At 37.6% G+C, this 13,883-nt stretch overlaps 1 long non-coding RNA gene across 1 annotated transcript in view; it reads left to right on the forward strand.

The window, feature by feature from the left end:
* Window positions 1-13,353, forward strand: part of LOC119474167 — a 50,612-nt gene extending 37,259 nt beyond the window's left edge. Inside the window, exon 3 of the long non-coding RNA XR_005203461.1 lies at window positions 12,759-13,353. This is a non-coding gene — a long non-coding RNA (uncharacterized LOC119474167). The remainder of the gene's footprint in view (window positions 1-12,758) is intronic.
* Window positions 13,354-13,883: the final 530 nt, after the last annotated feature.

Raw genomic sequence — 13,883 nt, forward strand, 5'->3', positions numbered from 1 at the left:
TGGGGGTTACGGGACAGCAGTGGCAGTGGGTATAAGGGATGGGGGTTGCGGGGCAGCCGTGGCAGTGGGTATAAGGATGGGGGTTGCGGGGCAGCCGTGGCAGTGGATATAAGGATGGGGGTTGTGGGACAGCCGTGGCAGTGGGTATAAGGAATGGGGGTTACGGGACAGCAGTGGCAGTGGGTATAAGGAATCTCTCTGTACTTTCTGCTCAATTTTGCTCTGAATCTAAATGTGCTTCAGTAAAAGAAAATTTATTAATTTCAAAAACCTTTTAATTTTTTTTGGTAAGAAGTTGCTACTCTTTATGCAACCAGAAATACTGAAGAGAAGTAAGACCGTAACTCTGATAGCTTTTGAATCAGCAGTATGATTGTATGCATTTAGATTAACATAACTGCATATGCACTTGAAGTGTTAATTCTGTTCCCTTGGATTCACACAGAACTCCATACTGTATCTATTTGCCATGGCAACACTATCTTGATGAAATGCCGGCTTCTTATCAAAATGAGTCATACTTCTGGTAGTGACAATATGACTGTCTTCCCAGAGCACGGCAGCAACTGATTCTTGTGTTAGCAAAAGAGGGAATGTTTCATGAGTGTGTGGGTTGTAAACAGAACAAAGGGGTTATCAGCAATTCAGACTAAAAATAAATTGCAGAGTTAACAACCGCATTCTCACTAAGGCCCTGCTCCAGAAAAGCTTCAGATAAAAATTTGTGTTTGAAATTTTCCTAAAGAAGAATTCAAGCGTAACACAGACGTGCACCTTTTCTAATATCCTTCCCTAATTACTTAGTTTTTTTTTTTTACCCCCCCTACAGTCTGCTACTGGTAGATTTATTCTCTCTCATGTAATAATAAGATTGTAAAAATTGCCTAAGGACATTGTTACAGAGCATTAAGTGTCTGAACCGAGGGGAATAAAATCCACTCTCCAGCCGGGAACTAACAATGACACTCTTAGCAGACATGCTGTCAACCCAGGAAGGACACTGCTGTAAATGTGAAGCAGGGGTTTATTATTCAGCTTTCTTCCTTAGTGAAAATAGAACACAGCTAAAGGTAGAAGTTCTGTGTTAACAACTGGTAATAACTTCATGACATAACACTGTGTTTCTGTGTGTAAATATAAATTGTGAAGTCTGTAATTAGTATAAAGAGGTCGTCATTTCTAAATGGTACTGTTAAGTGCAACATCAGAAAGCACTACTACAGGCGTGTCTCTGATATATGACCATCAGGCCATTCTACATTGAGTACGCTCATAATTTTTCCTGTGATGCCATTGGCAGATGATTTTTGACAAGCCAAGTTGAAATTGCCCTTGAAAAATTTTGGCAGTAAGAAATCTGACATAGTTGGCCCCATCTTGCTTCTGACCTCCAAGCTGTCCTTGGTCACTTCTGGGCATAGGCCAAGCTAACTTTGGAGATAATTTAGTTTATCATTTAACTTTGAATCCCCTCCCTGTTTGAGACTGAAACCAGCTTTATAAGACTAACGACAAGTCACAAGATTGTAGTTTCTATAATTTCCCTCTGCTTGGGAGTAATATGGTCAGAGATCACACAATTTATAAGCTTCCCAATGGTTCCTACAGATAACATCACTATTGAAGAATGTAAGATTGGGTTTTTTTGAGATGTGTTTCAGATTGACTCCACTTGGACCCATGACCCATGAGTCAGCTGGTCTTGTAGCCCCACCCAGAGGCTGACTCAGTGTGTGAGGATCATTTTCCACACTCCTATGATTTCATCCCCCACCAACTGACAGCACCCATTCCCTACACCCTGCCCGCCAAATTGTCTATAAAAACCCTGAGCTCCAGGTCTTCAGAGAGACTGATTTGAGTGACAATTCCAGTTCTCCTTCATGGGCCAGCCTCACATCAATTAAATCTCTCTACTGCATTGCTGCCTTCTCAGTGGATTGATTTTTCCTGTGCAGTGGGCAGGAAGAACCCATTGGGCAATTACAAGTTGCTGATTCTTGGCCTACTTCTTTGCTGCCTGGGCCATATGATCTCATCTCATAATAAATGTGCAAACAGGCAATGTTTGTGTATGTGGCATGTGAACTGACATTTTATTTTAGGCCAGTGGCTCTCAAACTTCTTTATATCAGGATTCCTCTGAACTCTTAAATGTTATTGAGAAGCCCAATGTGTTTATGTGGGTTATATTTATTGGTATTTATAGTATTAGAAATTATAATGAATAATTTTCAAATATGTATTTATTAAGTTACCTTAAAATAACAGCAGTAAAACAATTACATCATAACATAAATTACACACTTGTGTGTGTGTAAAAACACCCTCTAATTTCCAAAACAAAAACAATTTGGTGAGAAGGGTGGCATTGTTTTACAGTTTTGCAAATCTCTTTAATGCCTGGTTTAATAAAAGAGAATTTGAGTCCCATATCTACTTCTACATTCAATCTATAGTAATATGTTGTTTTGGTTGAAGTGTATGAAGAAAATATGGCCTCACAAAACTATGGAGTCAGAAAAATGAGGATAACATCTTTTCAGATAATTGTGGACACTGCTCTTAGATATTATGGTAAAACTCGACAAGTAGGAGTTTTTAAGTGTTGCGATGTGGAATCTGAAACCATATCAATAAACTTTGCATACTGTGTTGTATATAAATTTTGTTGCTTTATTTTGCACTTTGAATGGATCTTAACTTGTATGTAATTTTTTACCATCATGGATTAGTCAATTGGGAAATACTGCTTCGCTGATTTATGCAGATCTTCCAAATGTTAATACATTACATTATGCAACATAAAAAATGTATTTGTTAATATCCTTACTAAATTCATCAGAAAAGTTACTTTTGTTTTGCTTTGTTTGGTTTTGTTTGAGACAGAATCTCTAGCACTGTGTCATCCAGGCTGGAGTGCAGTGGCACAATCATGGCTCTCTGCAGCCTCGACCTCACTAGGCTTAGGTGATCCTCCAACCTCAGCCTCCCGAGTAGCTGGAACTACACTCAACTGATTTTTCTGTTTTTTTCTAGAGACGTGGTTTTGCAATGTTGCCCAGGCTGGTCTCAATCTTCTGATCTCAGATGATCCTCCTGCCTCAGTCTCTCAAGGTGCTGGAATTACCAGCATAATGGTGCCCAGCCAGAAAAGTTTTTAGGTATTGGGGAGCTGTCAAGCTCAGGGTAAAAGATACAACTTTCCAAAATTTTTATTTTTGCTTGAAGCTCAGATTTTATCACTGGCAAAAGTAGTGTCGATTGTTTTCCTTAAAGTGACAAGCTTATTTTGCTTACTTTCAAGAAAACACCTGTCAAAAAACCAAGTCTGAATAAGCATAGCTTGTCTGTCAGTTGTTCTTTTAAGTAAAAATGATGTTCCATGTGAAATGTAGGTAGTTTATCTTGCAGTTCAATCCTCAATTGCTTTTCCTCGGATGGCAGGTATAAAGGAGAAGGACTCTTTGTCTACTTCCCATTTTGTCACACAATTCAAAATATGTGGACTTAAGGGTCAAGATTTTATAAAATTAATAATTTTTATCTAACATATTTTTTAATAAAATGAAAATGGTTAAAAATTTAAATGCGTGGCATAAGAATATGATGCCTACTCACACAGGCATCACTGTGTCACTGCCTTGATTCAGACTAAGGCATCAGCAGTTTTCCCCACCAATGCTTCTGCACCATTAGTGCCAATGTCAACATAGTGATAAAGAAAAATAACACCTAATAGTGTCATTATGAAATTGTTTTGACCTTGTAGACCCTGTGGAGAGGTCTCATAAGTTCCCAGGAATCTGTGGACCAAAATTTGAGAACTGCTGCTTTATTCATGTCACTACACCTGCAATAAATGGATCAAAGTTTTTATCTGCTACTACCCAGATCCTAGCTCTGCCGCTCAGTAAACAGTTTTGGTTTATCTATTTCTGGGTAAAAAAACACCTAAAAAATTAGCGGTTTATCATAGCACATGTTTACCTATGTAACAAACCTGCACATCCTGCACACGTACCTCTGAACTTAACGTAAAAGTTGAAAGAAAAGAAAAACCAGTGGTTTATTTATTTACATTTTTTAATATGACCCAAAGTTGGATGTCAAAATATAATTTTTTATTTTTAAAATTTGTATTATTATGTTTTTACTAAAAAACCAAGTAGATAAAAACATTAGTGGTTCAAACAACATTATTATTACCTCTCATAATTCTGAGTTGCTTCAGTTCAGAAGAGAAGCTTTTATTGGGGTTCTGATGCAGTTGTAGTAAGCAGCTGGGGCCAACTCTAATTAGAGTCATTTAATGGCTTTTTCAGTCTCATGTCTGCCTGCTGCGGTAGGACTGGTACAGCTGAGGAATGCCTGAGAATCTCTTCTCTCAAGGTAGCCTTTTAACTTGGCTAGCTTGGGTTTTCTCACAACATGGTGGTCTTTCAGGAGTTGTTTTCTATACATACAGGCTGGTATGTATTCTTCAGAGAGGGTGTTCCAATAGATAGGAAAGGAGAGGAAGGTCCGGTTCAGAAATTGACCCAATATCCTTTCTATTGTAATATACTGGTCAAAGCAGTTACAGAGTTCATCCAGACTCAAGGGGAGGGAACATAAACCCACTTCTCAACAGGAGGAGTTGAAAAAGTTTGTGACCATCTTCAATCTGCCACAAATAGTGTGACCTTGAACAAGTTACTCCTTGGACTTCCCCAGACGTTCAAGAGTATTTTTCTTGTTTATAAAGTAGGGATAACAATAGATCCTACCTTATAGGGGCTCCATGAAGATGAAAAACCTAATTCTGCAATTCCTAACATTATGCCCCCTAAAGAGTAGAATTCATCATGTTAAATATATTCATTGATACTTTTATTATTTTACACAATTATTTAATAGTAGTCAAAAAATTAGCCAATATTTCTTATGGTTTTAATTCAGCTTATCCTTTTAGAATTTCACTGGTTTCAGGTAAAGGTCCCAAATTATAAACTCTGATACGTACTGGTAGACTTGCAGTGATGACTAGTTCTTGTTTATGATGGCTTCTACCCTTCTGGGACAACCCTTCCAAGAATACCCGTCATTATTGTTAAATATCCTAATTACCACTTTATTTATTAGTGTGCCATTTGACAGCATGATGCTAATATAGCTCAACTCAGCAGCCCTTTCTGCTCTTTAATTTTACTATGGAGCTCCAAAATCAAATGTGGAAGAAAAAAATCCTGCTCCATATGTGAATGACAGCAGAAATAATGAAACATCTTCCCCAAATGTAGGACAAAGCCCATGTAAACTGCACTCCTAGATAAGCCACTTTTATCACGTGAGTTGGTAAATTCGAGTACTTCAGTTCTAAGTACAGAAAATGTGTGCCTTTCCTTTCATAAAGAGTCCCTGACAAAACTTTAAAAATGAAATTTGCAATTGGGTTATAAGTAACAAGGACCTCTGTAGAATAACAGCATATTGCTATCCTTAAAAAGTATGCTTCAGTATATATTTTTCATTTACACGGTAGAGATGAGACTAGATGAGCAAGCAGCATCCCTCCAGGTTTGTTCAATAGTTACTTCCAAGGTTAAACACTTTGACTTCTTGCCAACTGGCAAGGCAGTACCAGCCTCTACTGCAAAACTCCTTTTCAAGGAATAGAATTTTAATGCAAATATCATTTGTATATATTAATAGTAATAGTAGTTGTAATTTTCAAATTTACCTTTATTTAGGTGATGAAAGATAACCACAGTTGTTAAAAAAAACTGCCTGCTAATTAAGTCATCTTTTAAAAATATGTAACTATGTTTTTATAATACACAGTCTTAAATCTTAACAGTCTCATCTATTATCATAATGTCTTCTACTATTTGAAAAGTAGCTAATAGACCTTCTATTTGGATGCCAACGTTACCATATTCACAATTAGCCAGAAACCATCTGTAGGTATGCATCCCACTTCTGTTGTCATCTCATACTCTTGGATGGTTAAATCTCTTAACAAGAGATTACTCACACTCAGGAAGTTGTTAATTAGGATAACAGGGGTAATGAACTTGAGCAAATGAAAGCGTTCTCTTAGAAGTTTGGGGCGGGGCGCAGTGGCTCATGCCTGTAATCCCAGCCCTTTGGGAGGCAGAGGCAGGTGAATCACCTGAGGTCAGGAGTTTGGGACCAGCCTAGCCAACATGTTGAAACACCCATCTCTATTAAAAATTACCTGGGCGAGGTGGCGGATGCCTGTAACCCCAGCTACTCGGGGGGCTGAGGCAGAAGAATTGCTTGAACCCAGGAGGAAGGGGTTGCAGTGAGCTAAGGTCGTGCCATTGCTCTCCAGCCTGGGCAACAAGAGTGAAACTCCACATCAAAAAAAAAAAAAAAAAAAAAAAAAAAAGAAGAGGAAGAAGAAGGACTGGTTCTACTGCCATTTAGGTTTTGAATGGAAGGTAAGGATTAAAGAAAGACACACACACACACACACACACACACACACACACACACACATGGCAAGTCAACAGCAAATGCAGGCTTTATGTCCACCATAAAACCTTCAGAAGTGGGGGACCAGCCTAATGTCAGAGTCCTCATTGCTTATAGGCTGGAGGTACTTACAGGTATAGGTGGGAGGAATCTGGGCAGTCTGGTTTGCTGCCCAGCAGGATACTGATAAAATATTCCCATGATGAGGCAGTTCTGGCCCTTGTTCCAGCAGGATCTCATCTTGGTGTTCCTTGGACCTACGTCCAGCGAGATATGTTAGGGATGTTTCTTTATTTGGGCCTTTGTCAGCCTTGTGGTCAGTTGGCTAGGGAGGATGCCTCTCATGGCCCAAACCCCCATGAAATGTTTCACTTTGACCAAGGTCTGCAAAATAGTAGGGAACTTACAAAGTGATGCAGTTTGGACTAACACTTTCCTAGCAGCTTGGGATTAATTCTTCTATTTTCTAAGAATATGGTTTTGTCTCCATAACAGACCTTAGGTAACTTCATCCTCTGAGACTAGCTATTTGCAAACAACCTGGGAACAATTCTTGTTTTGTTGGCATAGTAACCTCGTGTATCACTGTATGTAGCAAGGTGAATCTGATTAAAGCAATTGACCTAAATTGAAATTTAGGTCTCAAGTTTAAAAGATCATTTAATCTTATTTTTCCCTTCAAAAATTGTATAATTAGTATTATCTTAATATACATTCATAGGATGTAGAGATAAAAAGCAGACATTCTTTTAGAAGGCATAAACTAGCACTTTAAAGCATAATTTGCATAACTTTGTACTTTTTTTTTTTTTTTTTTTGAGACGGAGTCTCGCTCTGTCACCCAGGCTGGAGTGCAGTGGCATGATTTCAACTCACTGCAACCTCTGCCTCCTGCATTCAAGTGATTCTTCTGCCTCAGCCTCCTGAGTAGCTGGGACTACAGGCACATGCCACCATGCCCGGCTAATTTTTGTATTTTTAATAGAAATGAGGTTTCACCATATTGACCAGGCTGGTCTGGAGTTCCTGACCTCAGGTGATCTGCCCACCTTGGCCTCCCAAAGTTCTGGGATTACAGACTTGAGCCACAATGCCCGGCCACTTTGTACTTTTTCAAATTCATTTTACAACATTATGGAAAAGGTGAAAGATACAGTATAGTCTGGTGATTAAAACTGCGGGCTCAGGAGTCACCTGGGTTAAAATAAAGTACCTGCTCTGCCTGCTAGTAGTTACGTGACCTGTTCATCTTCTAAACCTATGCTTCAGTCTCCACATCTACGAAGCAGGGATAAAAACAGTGCCTTCTTCATAGAGTTCTTGTGAGAATTAGCTGACATAATTCATACAGAACTCACGTATATGGATTTTAAGCCTATAAATGTTTGCTATTTGTACTTTCAAAAATTAAAACACTAAGATATTTTCACGTTGAAAATGTAATGTCTCCAATTTAGCATAATTGTCAGGGATTGTTTTTCTTTCTTATGTACTGCAAAAATAATCATTGTCAGAACAGGAGGCATTTTATTATAGTATTTAACTAATACCATAAACTACATGTCTTGAATATATTTCTGCATCAGTAAATGGTGCATAAGGGTTCACCAAAATTAGCATACATATTTAAATACGTGTTCTGTATTAAAGAAATGTTTGAAAGTCAGAAACAGAATAAACATGAAAAAATAAAGAAATAATCATTGTGAACTTGTGAATGCTAATAGCGTCAATTTGTTTTACACCCCCACCCCAGCAGCTCCCAGCCTTTTTGGCACCAGGGACTGGTTTCACGAAAGACAGTTTTTCCAAGAGAATTTCAGGATGAAACTGTTCCACCTAGGATCCTCAGATTATCAGGCATTAGATTCCCATAAGGAGCACACAACCTAGATCCCCTGCATGTGCAGTTCGCAATAGGGTGACTGCCCTATAGGTAGGTATAGTGTTAATACTCCTATGAGAATCTAATGCTGCTGATGCGACAGGAGGTGAAGCTCAGGGGGTAATGCTTGCTTGCCTGCCACTTACCTCCTGCTGTATGGCACAGTTTCTAACATAACAGGTCACACACGGGTACCAATCTATGGCCTGGGAGTTGAGAGACCCTGCTCCACACAAAAATACCCTCACATACATGTGTATTTTTGTTTATGTATATGAAAATAATGTAAAGGTACTTATCATAAAGTAAGATTATTGTACATGCTGTCTTTTCTTACTGAACAATATATGTTGCCAGGAATTTATACTATGAATATCCCGTAAAATAACATGATATATATGTAAGATTAACATTGTGACATTGATTGTAGTAGGAGAAAGGTAGCTAATTATTCTAAGATTTTTAAGTGTCAAAAGGAGAGTTGAAAAAATAACCGTTTAGCAAGCTGTCCTCAAATGTAAACTTACACTGGCTTATCATCCCTGCCTTGCTTGGATTCAAGAGTATCTTTATCTTCAGTCAGTTTGGCAAATCACAAATTATAACCTACTCTTTGGCAGGGCTCTCTGCTTGGCCCTGTGGCCTTAGGTCTTCTGTTCCCTGGGCCCTCTGCACCTTCACGGCCTCATCACACAGCACTGATATTGCCTGTTTGCTTCTCCATACTCTCCATTCGTAAACTCCATGAGAGCAGTCTCACTCTAAGAGAGAGTGTGTGTATTCTTGGTTGGTATTTTTTCAGTGTTCAGCACAATGCCAAGCACAGTAGGTGCTCAATAAATGTGTGAAATGTAAACCTATGGATTGACTTGCCTGCATTTTGCTTTGACCCCTCTACTATATTCATATACTTTATTCTTTAGTGCATGTGTTTAATTATTTCTTCTGTGTGTGTGTCGGCAATGCCTGACCCTAGTTGGGTAAGACACTGTCTATTTCATCAATCTTTCCATGACCAGAATGGAAAAGTTTGGTGTGATCAGGCCTTTAAATGCTGAATAAATTGGCTGAAATTAAATTATTTTAAGCTCAAGGGCAGGGATGATAGAGTTTTCTTTTATATTGTCTTACTCTTTTTGAATTTTTACATAAAAAGATATTCAATAAATATTAATATAAAATGTGACTTCACAGAAAATATTGACAAAAGAGAACAGTAGAGTAGCTAATGTGTCTAACAGATTTTTTTTTTTTTTATTTGAGACAGTCTCACTTTGCCATCCAAGCTGGAGTACTGTGGTGTAATCAGGGCTTACTGCAGTCTTGCCTTCCCTGGGTTCAAGCAATCCTCCCACCTCAGCCTTTGGAGAGGCTGGAACTACAAGCACCATACCCAGCTAATTTTTGCATATCTTGTACAGGACCAGTTTTGGCATGTTGCTCAGCTTGGTCTCAACTCCTGGGCTCAAGCAATACACTTGCCTCAGCCTTCTAATGCTGGGATTACAGGTGTGAGTCACCATGCCCAGCGGTGTCTGATAATTTTAAAGAAGAATTATACTAAACTGGGTTTACATTTTAGCAGATTTTGACACCCACCAGACATGAATTTGACTGTTGACTCTGTAGTTTTAAGCCTCAGTTTCTCCATTTTAAAATGGAGTTAATAAAGCTTACCTCATTGAGGTCTTACGAGGGATAGATAGGATAAAATTTTATAAACACTAGGCACACAATATAGTGGCCTGTAATAATTGGTTTATTATTTTCTTTTTGACTAATTTACAGTCATCAAGATAAAAATAGGAGATTCTTTACATTTGTACAATATGCCTGCATATTTATTGGCTTATTTTCTTACAAAAACATGATCTTGTTAAATAGCATAAAAGCCTCTGGGCCTTTATAATTCTGGACAAATAGCAGTGCATGCAGTGAACAAACTAGCTTCATATTGCAGCTTCCAGAGGTGAAGAAATGTGAAAACTGGACCAGAGCATCAGGAGGCTATAACTCTGGGTTCTAGAGTTGAGAATGAATTGCCCTGAATTCTGGTTCTTGAACTCTATCACCACATCTCCATGCAAATGAGGGAATTAAAGCTAAAGATAATTTTGTCCATAGTATACACAAAAAAAAATGTAGCCTTGTTCCAGTGTTCAGATTTCTGTGGCATTCTCTGATTTAGAATTGCCTAAAATAGCATCTGAGAGTGGTGAGTTCAATCACTTTATTCCCCATATGATAACTGCAAATTAGGAAATCATTGAATATTTGAAGCTGGATTAATTTCTTGGAGTAAAATTTGAAAATGAGAGAGGGAAAAAAATGCACCTGTAAGTTTGCATGTACGTATAATTGTGTGCAATTATTTCCTCCTCTCATTTTCAAATTTTACTCTAAGAAGTAAATATATGTATTTGAGATTTGGGGGAGGCCAAATTTATTCCCTTTAGTGACAGACATAACTGTACCATTACAGCCCTTTGCTGGAGAAAATCTGGCCAACAAAGGTTGCTGCCGCTCACAGAAATTCCAAATGTCTCTTTGCAGGCCTCAGACCCAGAATTTGAGCCTGGAAGGTGGAAGCCAAGTATTCATGGTTCTTTTTACCAAAACCCTTATGAGGGACATCACTTTCCCTCAACTGGGAAGACTAAAAAGATGAAGCTTTCTATAGTTTTCTCTCTGGGAAAGTGGGTTGGAAATATCTTCTATGAAAGCATAAAGTGTGTGTGTGTGTGATATTGCCTGTCACTATTGTGTAATAAATTTTGTGTTTAATAACTCTGTGTGTGTGTGTGTGTGTGTGTGTGTGTGTGTGTTAGGGGTTGTATATGTACACACACATTTTCTCTTTAATGTCTATATATACAATGATTTGTATTATAGGTATACACACCCATGTTCATACTCCTTGTGAGAGAAACAAGAGAAAGCAGAAAAAGGAAGAGAGAGAGAGAATAAAAAAGGTAAGAAGACAGAGTAGTCATAGAGCCCAATGAATGGAAAGCAGTGTAAAAGAACATCAGCTAATTTACTAATGATAAATTGTCATCACTCCTGTTTATCTTTGATCTTTTATTTCTATGATTAACAATATTGTTATGTTACCAAAGTCATAAATAATTTATTGTTTCATAACATCAATTTTTAGAATGTAAGGCAAACATGGGTATTCCCTAAGAGTACATATTGCCTTTTCACATAGCTTAAGATCCGTTTTTATGTAACATTTATTCATTTCTAGTTTGCAGTCCATGTTTTTTCAGAAAGAATTGGGATGGGATGGCATTATGTTATAAATTCCTTTATTTATATGATTTATTGTGGTCTCGGAAACTAGGGGAATAAATGTCTTCTGTTTTGTTATTTAAAGGTCAAAAATTTCATCCATGTTTATCCATTGTTTATTTTTTAAAAAACATTGGTAGTATTAGTGTTGTATATAGTTTATGTTTACTGAATGAAATTCAAATGGCATTTTGTATGATGGCATTTTTGTATAAGTACTTAAAAAAATATCCTAGAGTGTGATTATGTTAATTTTCTTTTGGAATTTTTTAAGGGTGGTGGCCAGCAGTAATTAAATAATAAAAAGAGTTTAGATGCAAATTTATTGTTTATTTGATTAATTATACAGACTTTTTGCACTTACATACTCTTTTCCTTGTCTTCAGTCTCTGCTGATGGATACGGGATGTCAACATAAATTGAAGATGTCACCACAGATTTTTCTAGATAATGTAGCTGTGCTTTGAATTTATTAAGACTACAGAATAAAGGAAGAAATATTATTTATGCTCATCTAGGTAAATAAAATATTATATATAGAATAGTGTTAAACATAACTGGCTCACATTTTCACTTTTAATTACTTTCAAAATTCTAGTTCAATTAATTTGTTCTATTTTATAATATAAATGGGGCATATTTATGAAACAGGAGATGTTCTCTGTAAGCACCAACAGATTACCTGTTTATATTTGTGTTTGTCTTAATCGTTCTTAATTTTAAAAATCTGATAGCTGGCACTTATCTTTCTGTACACATTACTGGTATTTAATGACTGAAAGATTCCAGTAACTACAGTACATAGGAATTCAAGGAATTCAACAAGCATTATTGTTATAATGTTGTTTGTTCTTATTACTAATATTTGTTATATCAAAAGATTTAATTATATCGGAGGAGTAGTAGCTTTGCTTTTATTGGCTCTTGAAAGAAATAAATGGCTTTTCTACAAACAGCTTTTCGATCTGCTTAAATGTTAGCTAAGTACATCGGAGGCTGAAGAGTTGCTTTATTATCCCCAATATCATTGAGTTGGGGTTTGGGTGTGGCGGGGAGCGTGCATGGGGCTGTTTGTATTCTTATCTTTTCTCTCTTTCAGTGCACTAGGTCATTGCTTGGTGTCCACTGCCTGCAGCAGAAGGGCTCATCATTGTGTTCCCGGTGCTCACTCCCAACCAGCCCTGCTGTTTCGGCTCCAAGCACAGAGGAGGAGGCCCTGCCTGTCTCCATGACAACCGTGTGTCCTCCGGGAAGCTGCTCAGAGCTAAAGACCTTCTCAGGCGGGGGAGGGGCTGTTTTTGAGCAAAATCTCACCTCGTTTCTCCTCTTTGCAGCGCAATTTGCTAAATTGTGTCTCTTTTATTGTGTTTTTATATAAGACTATTACACAAAAGTCACACGCCCCAAACCTTATTTCATGAACATAAAAGCCACATCACAAGGATTTTTCTAGCATCTGGCACATAATTTCACACACCCCTCCCCTTTTTGTGTTAACTTTAACTTTGTCTTTGGTTCTTCATTTCCCTGGAATGATTTAAATATTAATGAACATTCAAAAGCCAAACACTCCCTTAGCCTGGCAATATTGTTAGCATACATTATAAATACTTGAAAGGAAACACTTTTTTCTTTGCTTTGTGCTTAAATTTACTAGCATAATTTAAAATGGTAGCATTAAAAATGTCTTACCATTAGACAACATTAGACGTATGTTATATATATTATAAAAAAATAAATTTACAAAATTAATTCACTAGGGGGTGAGCAATTGATTTATAATTGTCACAAATCCTTAACAATATTTTACACATAAACATATTTTGGAAAAATAAACTTTGCTTCTATAGCCACCCAGTGGGTTCTTTTTGCTTGCTGCAGAGATAGAGCTGAGTTTTCCAGACAGGGGAATGGCAATAAAGTATTGAATACAAGTCAAGCTGGCTAAATGGGAGGTGGGAGTTCTTTTAAGACTCAAATCAACTTCCCCCCAAATTCTGAAGCTAGGGTTTTTTAAAGATAGTTTGGCAGGCAAAGGCCAGGGAATGGGAGGGCTGATTGGGTGGGTCCAAGTTGAAATCATAGAGCGTTTAAGCTGTCCTCTTGCGCTAAGTGGGTTCCTGGGCTGGGCCACAAGAACAGATGAGCTAGTTTACCCCTCTGGGTGGCATCAACTGATCCATTGGAATGCAGGGTCTGAAAAACACCTCAAACCTCCTAGGTT

The sequence above is a fragment of the Cebus imitator genome, unplaced genomic scaffold (genome assembly GCF_001604975.1).
Source record: "Cebus imitator isolate Cc_AM_T3 unplaced genomic scaffold, Cebus_imitator-1.0 Scaffold10, whole genome shotgun sequence".
Lineage (NCBI taxonomy): Eukaryota > Metazoa > Chordata > Mammalia > Primates > Cebidae > Cebus > Cebus imitator.